Below are 17,275 nucleotides of genomic sequence, written 5' to 3' on the forward strand. Positions count from 1 at the left end.
CGTCCATGGCGATGCCTATTTTTGCAACCACGACACCAAGCAGCGCGGTACACATGAGCCTAACAACGTGCCGAATGGGCCGCTGAGTATTGGCATCACGTTCTCTTCACCGGTGGGTGTCGCTTTTGCCTTCAACCAGAGAGTCGTCGGAAACGTGTTTGGAGGCCACCTGGTCAGGCTGAACGCCTTAGACAAACTGTCCAGCGAGTGCAGCGAGTGGGAGATTCTCTACTGTTTTGGGGTAGCATTATGTGGGGCAGACATACGCCGCTGGTGGTAATGGAAGGCGCCGTAACGGCTGTACGGTACGTGAATGCCATCCTCCGACCGATAATGCAACTATATCGTCAGCATATTGAAGAGGAATTCGTCTTCATGGACGACAAATCGCGCCCCTTCGTGGGTATCTTGTCAATAACTTCCTTCAGGAGAACGACATCGCTCGACTTGAGTGACCAGCATGTTCTCTGGACATAAACCGTATCAAACATGCCTGGGATAGACAGAAAAGGGCTGTTTTTGGACAACGTAACAGACTAACCACTCTGAGGGATCTACGCCGAGTCGCCGTTGAGCAGTGGGACAATCTGGACCAACAGAGCCTTGATGAACTTGTGGATAGTATGCCACGATGAATACAGACATGCATGAATGCAAGAGGACGTGCTACTCGGTATCAGAGGTACCGACGTGTACAGCAATCTGGACCACCACTTCTGAAGGTGTCGCTATATGGTGGTACAACATGGAATGTGTGTGTTTCAAGAGCAATAGAAAGGACGAAAATGATGTTTAAGTTGATCTCTGTCCGAATTTTCTGTACAGGTTCCGGAACCCTCTGGACTGATGTTGTGCAAAACTTTTTTTGGTGTGTGTAATTTAATCAAAAAAATTAGGCTCATAAATACCTGAACACTGTTGAAGGTATGCTACACTGCACAAACGTTGCCTTTGGCCAAATAATAACAAAAATTTATGCCCACAGTCGTCCACCCCATATGGAAAGCTGAAATGATTAGAATTAAAACGGAAATATTACCAAAGGAACAACAAAATCGTGTAGAGCGTTTAGTCTACACTGGACCGAATAAATGTTTTGTGCAGTAAACGGACACTTCAAATGCTATAGAACACAACTAGTGCAATCTCTTCTGCATCCTTTGAAGTCGCGATACACATCAGAACAACAAATTTCAAACTGGAGCAAGTTTCCACGTGAAACAATTACATACTCTAGACTACTTTGATGAAAAAGCAGTTAACAACAAATTTGTTAATCAGTTAAATGAGGAAAGGAGAGAGACAAAACCAAATATTGGACACGTTTCCTGATACAAATGGTGTGTCAACAAGGAGAAACAAGATCACCCTGATTCATATATGAAATGTCTAAGCAGCGTGGTATAAAATAATGAATAATGTATCGGTTATATAAGAAAGATATGGCTGGAAGTACTAGAGTGGAAATGTCAGGTGACTAATAACAAAGCACTGGCGACTAGAGGCGCAATATAGGAATTCATTCCGAAAATTCTAATGAGTCACCAGAAAAAATATCACAAAGAGGAAAACAACTTAGTCATATAGTTAATGAGAAAATTTCTGACTGATATTACAATAAACTAGGTGGGATGACCCAAAAGTTTTACTATCTACATTACTGCAAGCCAAACCATCGATAACGAGCTACTATAACCCGCAGGGATATTTCCGTTATATCACGGTTACGCTCAGGATGGCTCCACTGGGCTTAGACCGCTCTCATGACAACAGCTGTTCGGTTCTCCCGCGCAAATGCCATTCATTGTCAGTCAAAAATACCTGTTCGTCAGCCTCATCGTCAACTGCACACACATTTGCTAAAATGGATAGTTTTATTTATTTACTGATACTGACTAGGTTTGTTCTGATGAGGGCGTGTTCAAGGAAGAACCAAACACCTCATTTTTGTTCGGAATGGGAAACCGATTACTTGCTTACCCAGACAAAGGACATATATGTGAGTTTGCTGTGCTGTGCATCAGTTGGGAACGTCACTTCAAAGCCATTAACTCACGGACAGAAGAGAATTTTCCACTGGATTCTGTTCTAAGAGAGGAAAAGGTACGGCAGCAAAAATCCAAAACCGTTTGGCAAGAATAAAGTAGCAACTGAGGCGTCGTTCCGAATGTCAAAGATTACTACAGAGGATAAGAAAATACACTCCTGGAAATTGAAATAAGAACACCGTGAATTCATTGTCCCAGGAAGGGGAAACTTTATTGACACATTCCTGGGGTCAGATACATCATATGATCACACTGACAGAACCACAGGCACATAGACACAGGCAACAGAGCATGCACAATGTCGGCACTAGTACAGTGTATATCCACCTTTCGCAGCAATGCAGGCTGCTATTCTCCCATGGAGACGATCGTAGAGATGCTGGATGTAGTCCTGTGGAACGGCTTGCCATGCCATTTCCACCTGGCGCCTCAGTTGGACCAGCGTTCGTGCTGGACGTGCAGACCGCGTGAGACGGCGCTTCATCCAGTCCCAAACATGCTCAATGGGGGACAGATCCGGTGATCTTGCTGGCCAGGGTAGTTGACTTACACCTTCTAGAGCACGTTGGGTGGCACGGGATACATGCGGACGTGCATTGTCCTGTTGGAACAGCAAGTTCCCTTGCCAGTCTAGGAATGGTAGAACGATGGGTTCGATGACGGTTTGGATGTACCGTGCACTATTTAGTGTCCCCTCGACGATCACCAGTGGTGTACGGCCAGTGTAGGAGATCGCTCCCCACACCATGATGCCGGGTGTTGGCCCTGTGTGCCTCGGTCGTATGCAGTCCTGATTGTGGCGCTCACCTGCACGGCGCCAAACACGCATACGACCATCACTGGCACCAAAGCAGAAGCGACTCTCATCGCTGAAGACGACACGTCTCCATTCGTCCCTCCATTCACGCCTGTCGCGACGCCACTGGAGGCGGGCTGCACGATGTTGGGGCGTGAGCGAAGACGGCCTAACGGTGTGCGGGACCGTAGCCCAGCTTCATGGAGACGGTTGCGAATGGTCCTCGCCGATACCCCAGGAGCAACAGTGTCCCTAATTTGCTGGGAAGTGGCGGTGCGGTCCCCTACGGCACTGCGTAGGATCCTACGGTCTTGGCGTGCATCCGTGCGTCGCTGCGGTCCGGTCCCAGGTCGACGGGCACGTGCACCTTCCGCCGACCACTGGCGACAACATCGATGTACTGTGGAGACCTCACGCCCCACGTGTTGAGCAATTCGGCGGTACGTCCACCCGGCCTCCCGCATGCCCACTATACGCCCTCGCTCAAAGTCCGTCAACTGCACATACGGTTCACGTCCACGCTGTCGCGGCATGCTACCAGTGTTAAAGACTGCGATGGAGCTCCGTATGCCACGGCAAACTGGCTGACACTGACGGCGGCGGTGCACAAATGCTGCGCAGCTAGCGCCATTCGACGGCCAACACCGCGGTTCCTGGTGTGTCCGCTGTGCCGTGCGTATGATCATTGCTTGTACAGCCCTCTCGCAGTGTCCGGAGCAAGTATGGTGGGTCTGACACACCGGTGTCAATGTGTTCTTTTTTCCATTTCCAGGAGTGTATATGAAGAGGGCGAAATAATCAAAACTGCATTTTTAGGAGCTGCAGATTCATTACTTTGATAACTTCAAAAATAAAACTGAGGTAGCACTAATAAATCTGTACAGCTTTCTGCAAATACAGTAATGAGGAAGTTTGACATTAAGAGTCCTGATGTTACTTCACAATTTAAAACTGACTTTGATAGCTGCTGTTGTTTTCCCCTTAAGTTTGACGAATCGATTAATATAGATGATACGTATCAGTTGATGGTTTTTACCGAGAATGGATTTCAATAGTTTAAGAGTGGAGATTATAAAGATTACACCACTAAGAGGACGTACTGCAGGACAGGACATATTTCAGCAGTTGCAGATCTTTTCAGGTCTAAAAAATAAGTCCTGTACAGATGATGGTGGACATAGCATCTACTGGCGCTCCTGTGATGGTAGTCAAACAGAAGGGATTCATAGCCTTGTGTCGTAGAGACAGCAGCTTTCCGAGATTTCCATCTGACTATTGTGTAGCACAAGCTGTAACTGTGTGTTAAGTATGAACAATGCAAGGTGACAATCCTAAAGTGGTGAACAGTGCAATTCAGAGACGTTGTTGATATCGCTCACTGATGCACTGGACTGCCAGTGTGGTGATCTTGATAAGGAAGTTCGTCAGTTCAGCACAGGGAGAGTTATACAACGTTTTAGTGTTGCTTCCTGCGTTAACAGAATTTTTCAAAGAAAGAGGTGAATCCTTCCGTGAACTGGCGGATCCGGCTTGACTGCAGGATTTTGCTTTTCTTGCAGACGTTACCGGAAAGTTAAGGATTTTTCGTTACGTCTTCGATGTAAGGGTAGATATTGGATGAACAATTTCAAATTTTTCTTTAGTCTAAAAAAAGCTGAAACTTGGAATAAATCTAGTGTAAGGTATATAAAAAGACGTTGCCTGTCTGAAACAATCCCTTGACAAGAAAGGGTCTTCATGTCTCCTTAAAACAGCGTACAATACGTTTAAATTATTTCAGGTTTGAAAAGTCGTTTCACTAAAAGCTTCCAAATTTCAAAAGCTTTTCAATTGTTCTACAATTAGTCACCTTGCATTTTGTAGAGACTGGGGTTGAAGAGTTCTCCAATTGTGTCAGGGAGCATTTTTATACTCAATAACTAAATGTAGAGCTGAAACTGACTGATTTTCAAAATGATTTATCGTTAATATCGCTTTCTTAAAACTCTAAAAATATTTGGTCTCTTTTCCGAAACAAAAATACCCAATTTTGGTTCAGATTGTTAACAGAGTGAAGACAATGTTTAGCTCGACGTAACTGTGTAAGTATATTTTTTCTGTATGGAAATTATAAAAAAAATTGTAGAAACGACTGAGTGTTGAACTGTTTTAATGGCAATTATTACTTGCGATCCCAACATTAAAAATCCTTGTTGATAAGAAAATAGAGTGCCATTCTTTTCTTTAGAGTAAAGTGAAATCTGGAATTACAAGGATCCAGGAAATGACATGGAAGGACTAGGCCCCTATAATTAAAACCATTTGTCCTTCGATAACACTTATTTTATACATATATGTATGATTTTACAACATCTCCTCTTTGAAAAACAGCTATAAAATTGATATAAATTTGCCATAAAAGGTGTTCAAAACAGTGAATGATAGAGCAGTTAAGTTACAATAATAAAAACCTCAAACAAATTCAAGATGTAAGACCTCAGCAATATTGGCCTTTCAATTTTTTTTTAAATTAAACTGTTTTAAATAAACCAGTCAATTAAATCAAACAGTTGTAGATAAATTTCTTGAAGCGAATTGAAGACCAAGACATTAGGCGGACCACCAAATGATAAATATTGACAAAGATAACATACGTATTATCAATAATTACAATAAAACTTAGAACAAGAATACAGTATGTATTAAAAATTAAAGAGAAAATTTCCTGTGCGAAGCCGGATAATCTAAAATGTCTTGACCGAAGGCAAAATTTCGTTTACAGTGCACGTCAGATAATGTAAGTTGCTGGACTTGAGCCCAAACTGCCAGGACGGGCGACTGCAAACAAATAGCAACCCGCTAGGAAATGCTTCATAGCCGTGCACACGGCTGCAGGTGAACCGAGCCCACGCTGCGAGAGCAGCCGACGCGGAACACTCTCCCAGCATCTTACAAGGGGAACTCCCCACCACAGCCCCCTCATACTTCGTGGTAAGAGGACCCAGTGGACAGCCCGTCAAAAACTGAACACAGATCAAGCACGAAAACAGGAAGACGGTGTACCGAGCTGTTTAAAAAAAAGAAAAAAAGAGCAAAATAGAAAAAGTGAATGGTCCTATGAAGTACAAGATAGAGCAACGGTGATCCGAAATGCGTCATGGTTAAGTGTTACGGTGTTGAACTGCCAAACGAGAGAGCCGTGTTCCAAAATCCCCCTCCCCCCCCCCCCTCCCCCTGGGTCGATTTTTTTTCGCTGTTCGTCTTATTCAAATTTGTGTCTGTGGCATGTGACAGCGAGGTGTAAGGTAGGGACCTATAATGACAGCTGATTCTGCACAGGTAGTCTATTAGGAAGTGGCTTTCGAATGGGAACCACAAATGTTTGATGACAAAGAGACAAGTCAACCCAATCCTTCACCGGAAAACACGTCTGGTGTGTCATGCATGGCACTAGTGACAGTATGTGTTTCATATAATAGGAACCTCTTATCCACACACCTAATTTGTACGACTGGTAAGTGGTGTGAGATATGCCTCCTGCCCCAATATATACTCCTGGAAATGGAAAAAGAACACATTGACACCGGTGTGTCAGACCCACCATACTTGCTCCGGACACTGCGAGAGGGCTGTACAAGCAATGATCACACGCACGGCACAGCGGACACACCAGGAACCGCGGTGTTGGCCGTCGAATGGCGCTAGCTGCGCAGCATTTGTGCACCGCCGCCGTCAGTGTCAGCCAGTTTGCCGTGGCATACGGAGCTCCATCGCAGTCTTTAACACTGGTAGCATGCCGCGACAGCGTGGACGTGAACCGTATGTGCAGTTGACGGACTTTGAGCGAGGGCGTATAGTGGGCATGCGGGAGGCCGGGTGGACGTACCGCCGAATTGCTCAACACGTGGGGCGTGAGGTCTCCACAGTACATCGATGTTGTCGCCAGTGGTCGGCGGAAGGTGCACGTGCCCGTCGACCTGGGACCGGACCGCAGCGACGCACGGATGCTCGCCAAGACCGTAGGATCCTACGCAGTGCCGTAGGGGACCGCACCGCCACTTCCCAGCAAATTAGGGACACTGTTGCTCCTGGGGTATCGGCGAGGACCATTCGCAACCGTCTCCATGAAGCTGGGCTACGGTCCCGCACACCGTTAGGCCGTCTTCCGCTCACGCCCCAACATCGTGCAGCCCGCCTCCAGTGGTGTCGCGACAGGCGTGAATCTACATCTACATCTACATTGATACTCCGCAAGCCACCCAACGGTGTGTGGCGGAGGGCACTTTACGTGCCACTGTCATTACCTCCCTTTCCTGTTCCAGTCGCGTATGGTTCGCGGGAAGAACGACTGTCTGAAAGCCTCCGTGCGCGCTCTAATCTCTCTAATTTTACATTCGTGATCTCCTCGGGAAGTATAAGTAGGGGGAAGCAATATATTCGATACCTCATCCAGAAACGCACCCTCTCGAAACCTGGCGAGCAAGCTACACCGCGATGCAGAGCGCCTCTCTTGCAGAGTCTGCCACTTGAGTTTATTAAACATCTCCGTAACGCTATCACGGTTACCAAATAACCCAGTGACGAAACGCGCCGCTCTTCTTTGGATCTTCTCTATCTCCTCCGTCAACCCGACCTGGTACGGATCCCACACTGATGAGCAATACTCAAGTATAGGTCGAACGAGTGTTTTGTAAGCCACCTCCTTTGTTGATGGACTACATTTTCTAAGCACTCTCCCAATGAATCTCAACCTGGTACCCGCCTTACCAACAATTAGTTTTACATGATCATTCCACTTCAAATCGTTCCGTACGCATACTCCCAGATATTTTACAGAAGTAACTGCTACCAGTGTTTGTTCCGCTATCATATAATCATACAATAAAGGATCCTTCTTTCTATGTATTCGCAATACATTACATTTGTCTATGTTAAGGGTCAGTTGCCACTCCCTGCACCAAGTGCCTATCCGCTGCAGATCTTCCTGTATTTCGCTACAATTTTCTAATGCAGCAACTTCTCTGTATACTACAGCATCATCCGCGAAAAGCCGCATGGAACTTCCGACACTATCTACTAGGTCATTTATATATATTGTGAAAAGCAATGGTCCCATAACACTCCCCTGTGGCACGCCAGAGGTTACTTTAACGTCTGTAGACGTCTCTCCATTGATAACAACATGCTGTGTTCTGTTTGCTAAAAACTCGTCAATCCAGGGACGTGTCGTCTTCAGCGATGAGAGTCGCTTCTGCCTTGGTGCCAATGATGGTCGTATGCGTGTTTGGCGCCGTGCAGGTGAGCGCCACAATCAGGACTGCATACGACCGAGGCACACAGGGCCAACACCCGGCATCATGGTGTGGGGAGCGATCTCCTACACTGGCCGTACACCACTGGTGATCGTCGAGGGGACACTGAATAGTGCACGGTACATCTAAACCGTCATCGAACCCATCGTTCTACCATTCCTAGACCGGCAAGGGAACTTGCTGTTCCAACAGGACAATGCACGTCCGCATGTATCCCGTGCCACCCAACGTGCTCTAGAAGGTGTAAGTCAACTACCCTGGCCAGCAAGATCTCCGGATCTGTCCCCCATTGAGCATGTTTGGGACTGGATGAAGCGTCGTCTCACGCGGTCTGCACGTCCAGCACGAACGCTGGTCCAACTGAGGCGCCAGGTGGAAATGGCATGGCAAGCCGTTCCACAGGACTACATCCAGCATCTCTACGATCGTCTCCATGGGAGAATAGCAGCCTGCATTGCTGCGAAAGGTGGATATACACTGTACTAGTGCCGACACTGTGCATGCTCTGTTGCCTGTGTCTATGTGCCTGTGGTTCTGTCAGTGTGATCATGTGATGTATCTGACCCCAGGAATGTGTCAATAAAGTTTCCCCTTCCTGGGACAATGAATTCACGGTGTTCTTATTTCAATTTCCAGGAGTGTAGATGTTCGTATGAACTTGAATGTGGTCATTCCCAAGGAAACGGTGAAAACATAACAGTTTTGTCACATAATCTGTAACAAATGAACGCAGCAGTTCTACCATCACAGTTTCTCTGGCAGGGTCGAGAGTAGATGAACAGACAGGGGAGAAGAGGAAACGGACAGAGAGAAGGGCGAGGCAGTGACAGAGAGGCATAGGGAGAGAAAGAGATGGACAGAATCGAGGTGGAGGAGGAGTTGGACTGAAAGAGAAGGAAATGGGCAGGTAGGAGGGGGACAGGAGGAGATTGGCAGGAAGAGGGGAGGAGGATGTGGATAGAGGAAAGAGGAGAAGGTGGACAGAAGAAGGGGGGGGGAGGAGCTGAACAGAGAGAGGTGAAAGTTAACAGACGGACAGACAAAGGATTCAGGTGGATGTGAAGAGAGAGATGGGGAGGAAGAGGTAGAGAGAACGGAGAGGAGAAAATGTACATAAAGAAGGAGGAGGAAGAGAGGTATGCAACGAACGTAATATTCGCGTATGCGGGTGAAGTCATAGGTAAAAGGAAAGAAAATGCTTTTGTTGCCAATCATGGAGAAAAATAATTTATTTGATTCTTTAATTCATTTCACTATTAATTTTATAGTTCAGTCTTCTGTAAGAGCATGTTTGTTACCGTGAAGTACCGACAAGGCCTTGATTACGCCTTATGACTCCAGAGACACAACCAAAGCTCTTTAGTAAGGAAAAAGATGAAAATAAAAGAACAAAATACTGTAGGAAAGGAATTACAGAGTTAAAGCCGACGACAAAAAATTAACAAGAGAAGGGCGGATATTATTGGAGGAAAAAGTGTACACGGAAATAAAAGTGTAGTTCAGTCGATAAGAGCATTGCTTGTGAAGACCTGGTTTCGGATTCAAGTCTAGTTCTGGCACACAGTTTTATTGTGAAGGGATTTCATAGCACCACATCTCCACTGCAGAGTAAAGCATTCTTTCCGGTAAGGAAAATCTATTCAGTAACGTCAAATAAACCAGTGTTTAAATAGAATTGCTACTCCTATGAAATTTTCCCCCCGTTTTTAACATCTCCCTCGGCCAAATCGAAGCAGCAGGAGACGCAACTGATTTTACGATCTTCTACTTGTGCCTGACAAGTGAAGACGTTGAAGATGAGAGTGACATTGACACGCAAAGGAGACAATATTGCATCTTCTCCGTAATTTAAGTGACGCAGTAACAGCCATCGAGGTAAAAAAGGTGTATAAGAGGTTATCAAGCGGGCGAGTCTGTCACAAGCTGTACAAATAGGATCACATTTTTCCTGGAAGACAACTCCGTGTAATTCAACAGGAGCCTCTTTCATGCACTCGTTCCCGTAAAACAGCGGAGAAATCAGCGAAACTCAGTAGCAAAGAGGAACTGACATGATAAACGAGTTTACTGTTACGATGTTAACGGTTCGTGGTCTTACCAGAAGTCTACAAACGGCCCCACAGCCCGTAACTGTCATCTGTACAAAAACGACATGTACATGTTTCTGTTTCATTCCGTGAGAGAGGAGAAGTGCGGCAGACCACTTGGTCAAATGAAGTTGAAGGAAGGAAAGAAGATTAGGATTTCATGTTCCGTCGATAACGAGATGATTAGAGACGGAGCACAAGCTCTGATTAGGCAAAGATGCGGAAGGAAATCGGATGTGCCTTTCAAAGAAAACATCTCGGCTTTTGCCTAAGATGATTTAAGGAAATGTGGTTAAAGTGATGGGGATCTGGCCCGTCGTTGCTGAATGCGAGTCCATTGTGCCAGCCACTGCCCAACCTCGCTCGGTAAATGGAGTCCAGGCGTCATTTACCCGACGATTTCCCATTAAATGACTTCGGAGGATAGCAGACAGATTAAAACTGTGTGCCGGCCCGCGACTCGAACTCGGGGCGTTTGCCTTTTGCGGGAAAGTGCTCTACCATATGAGCTACGCAAGCGAGACCCAGGACCAGTCCTCACAGCTATAACTCCGCCGGTAGCTCTACTGCAGTCTTCCAACTTTCACAGAAGCTCTCCTGCAGACCTTGCAGAAGTAGCACGCCTGCAAGAAAATATATTGTGGAGACGGGGATTAGCCAGCCTAGGGGGTGTTTCCAGAATGAAATTTTGACTCTGCAGTGGAACGTGCGCTGATATGAACCTTCCTGGAAGATTAAAACTGTATACTGAACCGAGACTCGAACTCGGGACCTTTACCTTTTGTAGGCAAGTGCTCTACCATCTTTTATTTGTTTTTTTTATGTTTGTTTTTAAGGTAGTTAGGAGAAACAGAAACCTTTATTATCCGCAAAACCATAGTACGTTCTTATACATTATAAATGTCCTGGAAGGAACCTCGCTGCCGTCCTACCATGCAGCATGGAATAACATCAAAGTATGGCCACCCCCGGTACCCTTAAAAAAGTATTTATACATAATAAAACAAAAATTAAAATAAACATTCTACTGCTATCTGTGCAAGTGTTAGTTATTTCTGGGTCACATACTCGCATAGTTGTCCTTAGCTGATCACTTTACGTGGTCGGTTTCACAGCGACAGCACCGCTGGTCGTCTCTGCGCGCCGGCCAGTGTGGCTGAGCGGTTCTAGGCACTTCAGTCTGGAATCGCGCGACCGCTACGGTCGCAGGTTCGTACCCTGCCACGGGCATGGATGTGTGTGTGATGTCCTTCGGTTAGTTAGGTTTAAGTAGTTCTAAGTTCTAGGGGACTGATGACCTCAGATGTTAAGTCCCATAGTGCTCAGAGCCAGCCATCTCTGCGCACTCGGCACACCCCAGGTATATGGTGAGTCCGCAAAAACCGTTCCTCGGAAATTTGCATACCAATTCTTGTACTTTCGTAGTAGTAACAGTTTTGTGTGTCCATCTTGCAAGTACTGCCAGTAATCCAGTACTTTCAGATGTGTTTCTCTATATATGTAATGGACCGTCGTACCTGTGATCCACGCCACTGCTTTCGTCTTATGACGAGGAAAATACGTTTCCTCTGGAAAAAATACTATGTCGGAGGATATTACTGTATGTATAGCGCGTCGCATGATCGCTATTATCTTCCTTGCCAGAGTGCAGACAGCCAACGCCTCGCCGAAGACTAGCAGGTGGTCGTCTGTATCCAGTACACCGCATTGCTAACACATGGGAGAGACCGCCAAATGTATTGCGTACTTCTTGTCATTCGTTGGGTATTTCCGGTTCCTAAGTTGTAGTGGACTGATGACCTCAGATGTTAAGTCCCCTAGTGTTCAGAGCCATTTGAACCTAACTGTTGTAGGTAGGTGGGGTTGATGTACCGTGCGCCACACCACTCGCCAATCAGGACGTTTCCTTCCCGCCCTGTTCCGGATGATCCGTCGAAGAAGCAGGTGGTACACGTCCTTCGATGTCGACTGTCGGGACGTCGGTAAACGCACTCGAACGTAACTGTGTTCAACGGTGAACGTGCGCACATATGTTAACGGGGGCGATCTATGGCCGACACTGACCGGGGGAAGATGCTATGTTTGTACTATTCTTCGATGATCGTCCCCGTAAGCGAGTGATTCCTGTTGCGTCACGGTATTAATATGTAGACACGCGCCTTCTCGTGCACGTTCACTAAACCAAAACCCCCTTCTCGCGCTGGGAGGGTAAGCGTGTTGCGCTGTACCTTAAAGAGCTGTCGCAGGCTTACATAGTATCCAAAAGCCTTCTGAATCCTTATAGTCATCGTGCGCCTCGAGGGGAGAAGATGTATCAGGTGGCACATCATAGGCGCGAGATAAATGTTGACGTATAACGCTCGCTGCAGCATATCCATCGACCATAGGGCATTTCGTCGAACTGACGTGCGGATTACTGCGTCCACCGTCGACATCGCTAACGCCCTTGAAACATAGACCCTATCCAAACGGCTCGCGGAGTGGTTCGTAAAAAATGTATATCCTAGTTGGTTGCCATACTTCTGATCCCATTAACGACTAATTCCATCCCGCTGACCAGATCCTGAAGTTCTTGACTAGGAGTATAGTTAGGATGTTGGTCGTTTCTATCGAGCTCACACTTAAAATTTCCGCGGAGTACGCAAGCATCCTGTCGTCCCCGTAACAACGGTGTAACCTCATGGACGTATAGATCTACTTCATCCCTTCTCTTCTCAGAGCCTAACGGTGCGTATACAGGGAGAGTCACCTAACATTACCGCTGGATATATTTCGTAAACCACATCAAATACTGACGAACCGATTCCACAGACCGAACGCGAGGAGAGGGGCTAGTGTAATTGTTTAATACAAACCATACAAAAATGCACGGAAGTATGTTTTTTAACACAAACCTACGTTTTTTTATATGGAACCACGTTAGTTTTGTTATAACATCTGAACATATAAACAAATACGTAATCAGTGCCGTTTGTTGCATTGTAAAATGATAATTACATCCGGAGATATTGTAAGCTAAAGTTGACGCTCGAGTACCACTCCTCCGCTGTTCGATCGTGTGTATCCGAGAGCACCGAATTACAAAGGGATCCAAAGGGAACGGTGATGGACCTTAGGTACAGCAGAGACTGGAACAGCACATTACGTCCACATGCTAAAACCTTTTTATTGGTCTTTTTCATTGACGCACACGTACATTACCATGAGGGGAGAGGTACACGTACACACGTGGTTTCCGTTTTCAATTACGGAGTGGAATAGAGTGTGTACCGACATGTCAGGCCAATAGATGTTCAATGTTGGGTACGATAAAGGAGAATGTGTACCGTGATGTGCCTACAACCCCAGAGGATATGAAACAACGTATTGTGCCAGCCTGCGGCGACATTACACCAGATGTACTGCGGCGTGTACGACATTCATTACGCCAGAGATTGCAAATGATGGCCACCACATTTAACATCTAATGGCCTGACATGTCGGGACACACTCTATTCCACTCCGTAACTGAAAACGGAAACCACGTGTGTACGTGTACCTCACCCCTCATGGTAATGTACATGTGCGTCAGTGAAAAAGACCAATAAAAAGGTGTAGGCATGTGGACGTAATGTGCTGTTCCAGTCTCTTCTGTACCTAAGGTCCATCACCGTTCCCTTTGGATCCCTACGTAATTCGGTGCTCTCCGATTCACACGATCGAACAGCGGAGGAGTGGTACTCAAGCGCCAACTTTAGGTTACAATATCTCCGGATGTAATTATCATTTTACAATGCAACAAACGGCACTGATTACGTATTTGTTTATATGTTCAGATGTTATAACAAAACTAACGTGGTTCTATTTAAAAAAAACGTAGGTTTGTGTTAAAAAACATACTTCCGTGCATTTTTGTATGGTTTGTATTAAACAATTGCACTAGCCCCTCTCCTCGCGCTCGGTCTGTGGAATCGGTTCGTCAGTATTTGATGTGGTTTACGAAATATATCAAGCGGTAACGTTGGGTGACTCACCCTGTATATTGATCAAACATATTCCACCTATGTTCATCGCCGTAACACGGGCAGAAGGCAAATGTTCTACTTCGTCTGCAGGTATCCCTTCCTTCAATAGGATCGCAGCGCGAACGCTTCTCTCGTCACATGGGGAACAGTAAATATCGTAACCGTAAAAGTCCGAGGGGGCGCTATTTCTAAATCTGCAGCCTTTATGATGTCACTGAGCATCTTAATTTTTACCGGTGTCCCAATGCTACTGATGTTAACAGACCCTTTCCGATAAGCTTATTGCATGGCTGTCAACGTAGATAGGGCACCTTACGGTTGCTAATTTTTCAGTACACACGCTACTTCCTTTGTAACGTCCCCCGCCATCCCATTACATGGTCCGCCGTTATTCCGTGCACTCTTCCGGTCTTACATCGGGAGAGTGAATTGGAGCAGTTCCTCCAGCATTCCAGCATCATCTGTCCCCCACGGGGGTGGGGCTTGTGACGAGCCCCATAGCGTCCCATCGTTGTCGTGCGTTGTGGGCGCCGTCGTGTCCTCAGTTGCCTGTTGCAGTCGATCGGATTCCTCACATGTTTCTGGAGTATCGTCGATGGAAGATCGCGTCGCCGGCCTGCTGGCCACCCTTGCATCCACGCTAGGCAGTTCTGTATCCATGGTCGTCTGCTCTGTACCTGAAAACGCCTCAGCATTGACTGCTAGTAGTTCTCCATCGTGAGGCGGCGCTCCTTCCGGTGTTTTGGTGACCGCTGTTTTCGTTGCCGTGCATCGGAATCAGAGGTCAGCATGGCCTCTGGATGTTCGTGGGGAACGTCGGAATCGTGCGCCATCGAATTATCGACGTCTGTAAGTGCCTTATCTGGAGGGGCCGCAAGGAGCACCGAAGACAGGGTGTGCTCTGACTGTTCCAGGCGGACCAGCGCTACATCGTCCTTCCGTGGCCACGATCAGCCTCTGATTGTACGTTCCGGTACGTTTCTGTCTCGCGGCCTATGTCATCGCGTAATGCGGCGATATAGGTCATGATGATCATAGTCGGATGCCATATGAGTTCTGGATCATCTAATGGCAGCTGTAACAAACTTCGTTGAGACCATCCAGAACGTAAGCCCTCCATCCCACACCCAGAGCACGTCCTTGGTTATCTGTCATGGGTGAAAAGCGCTTTACAACCCAGCGATGTACAAGTATGACGGTACATGTTTAAGGAGTTCGATCCGTATTTGTCTGACGCCATTGAGGACAGGATATGTTTTGAAACTCGTCCATTTTTCAACCAAATGGCATAGGACCGTTCCGTAAGGACGCAGGGCGTCTGTCACCAATTCTTCTGGCACTTCGAATGGAAGCTCAAAGACGCGGGTAGTTCGTAGTCCCAAGACGGCGTGTTCAACTGTAACCGCTCCAACATTCCCGTCCGAATGAAAGAAACGAAGTCATTGTCGGTGTCGGAGTAGTAGTTCGTCACATGCCGCTTCATTGGTGAGCTCGCCATAGATCACGCATCTGACTACAGATAAATGTACGCCAATTACAACGTCAGGTTCGATTTTTACCTCGTCCCGTAAATAACGTTTTATCTAGTAAGCCTTCGGTCGAGCACATTCGTTAACAAAACCAAATTTCAATGTCGATTTGCGGAACGGCACGGCCATAGTTCGTTCTATGTATCACCGCCGCACACCGCTACACTCTTAACGTAAACACCTCTCGCGCACACCTGCGGCAGGGGCTAACAACGCCCGAACCGCTGCGCCGCTGAAGGGTGACTGAGCTACCCATTCACGACCACTTCTCACAATTCCGCCCCTACCTCGTCTCCTACATTCCAAACTTCATAGAATCTCTCATGGCGGAATTGGAGTTGTGAGAGCTAGTTCTGCGTTGTACTTGGGTTGCTCCGATGGTAGATCACTTGCCCGCAAGCGGCAAAGGTCCCGATTTCGAGTATTGGTCCGACATACAATTTTAATCTGCCGGGAAGTTATATATCAGCGCACATACCACTGCAGAGTGAAAACTTCATTCTGGTAGTCAAATTGTTGTAAATTCGTGCTCTTGTTGGTTGCGTGGCTTTCTACTTCTGTACCTAAATAAACATCTCTCAAGCTACCCTGTGTGACGGAGGATATGCTATACCGGATTTAGTCTCGTCATCCGTTCGTATTTCTTCCATACTGAAGTGTGTCATGTAGTAGTTATTACCTGTTATATACTATCTGTTCCAAGCATGTTTAACACCACATAATTATTCAGACAGCAGAATCTCAATCAGTGTTGTACATTCTCTGCAGTGTATCAGAATTCTTCACTGACAATGTTGATTTCCAATTTTAGATTTGCAGTTGGGGAAGGAAAAGAAATTAGGACACTCAGAGATGTATGACGGTTATGATAAATTTCTAATGTATATGTCGTCAACAGCAATCATTAAATTGCCACTGGAAAACCCAGAGCTTCTATATGCTATACAGCTCAAAAATAATAAATCAAATTCTTCGAAATTTTGAACATAGCTGCTGCTGAGCATCAGTAAAAACCAATAAAATCCATTAAAACATTTCAACTGGAGCTGGGCTAAGCGAAAAAACCTTCACATAAAAATTTTTATCGAATTAAAAGACAGTGGTAAGGTCCGTATGTGACTAGTCGCCGCTTGGTACCAGCGTCTTGCGGGCCTTTTAACTGCCTTTTATTTCCATGCAGATTTTAATGAGAAGACTTTTACGCTTAGCCCAGCTCCAATGGAAACGTTTTTTAATGGCTTTCATTTGGTTTTACTGAAGGTCACACATTCCATGTTACCTAACATGACTTCCTTTGCTCTGTAATTTGTCGTCCCCAGTAAGTGACTTTACATCTCCATGCACTTCTGAAGAATTTTACAACTGCTGAAACTATAGTCAAAACGTATTAACAAATCCTTACATCTGAAGCTGGTTGGCTGTTTTTTTTTTTTTCAAATCATTCCTCAAACTCTTTCGTCATGAAATAGACTTCATATGCTTAAATGATCCCCAATATGTTGTCGTGCGTCCCTTCAACT

This window comes from Schistocerca piceifrons, chromosome 5 (assembly GCF_021461385.2).
Source record: "Schistocerca piceifrons isolate TAMUIC-IGC-003096 chromosome 5, iqSchPice1.1, whole genome shotgun sequence".
Taxonomy (NCBI): domain Eukaryota; kingdom Metazoa; phylum Arthropoda; class Insecta; order Orthoptera; family Acrididae; genus Schistocerca; species Schistocerca piceifrons.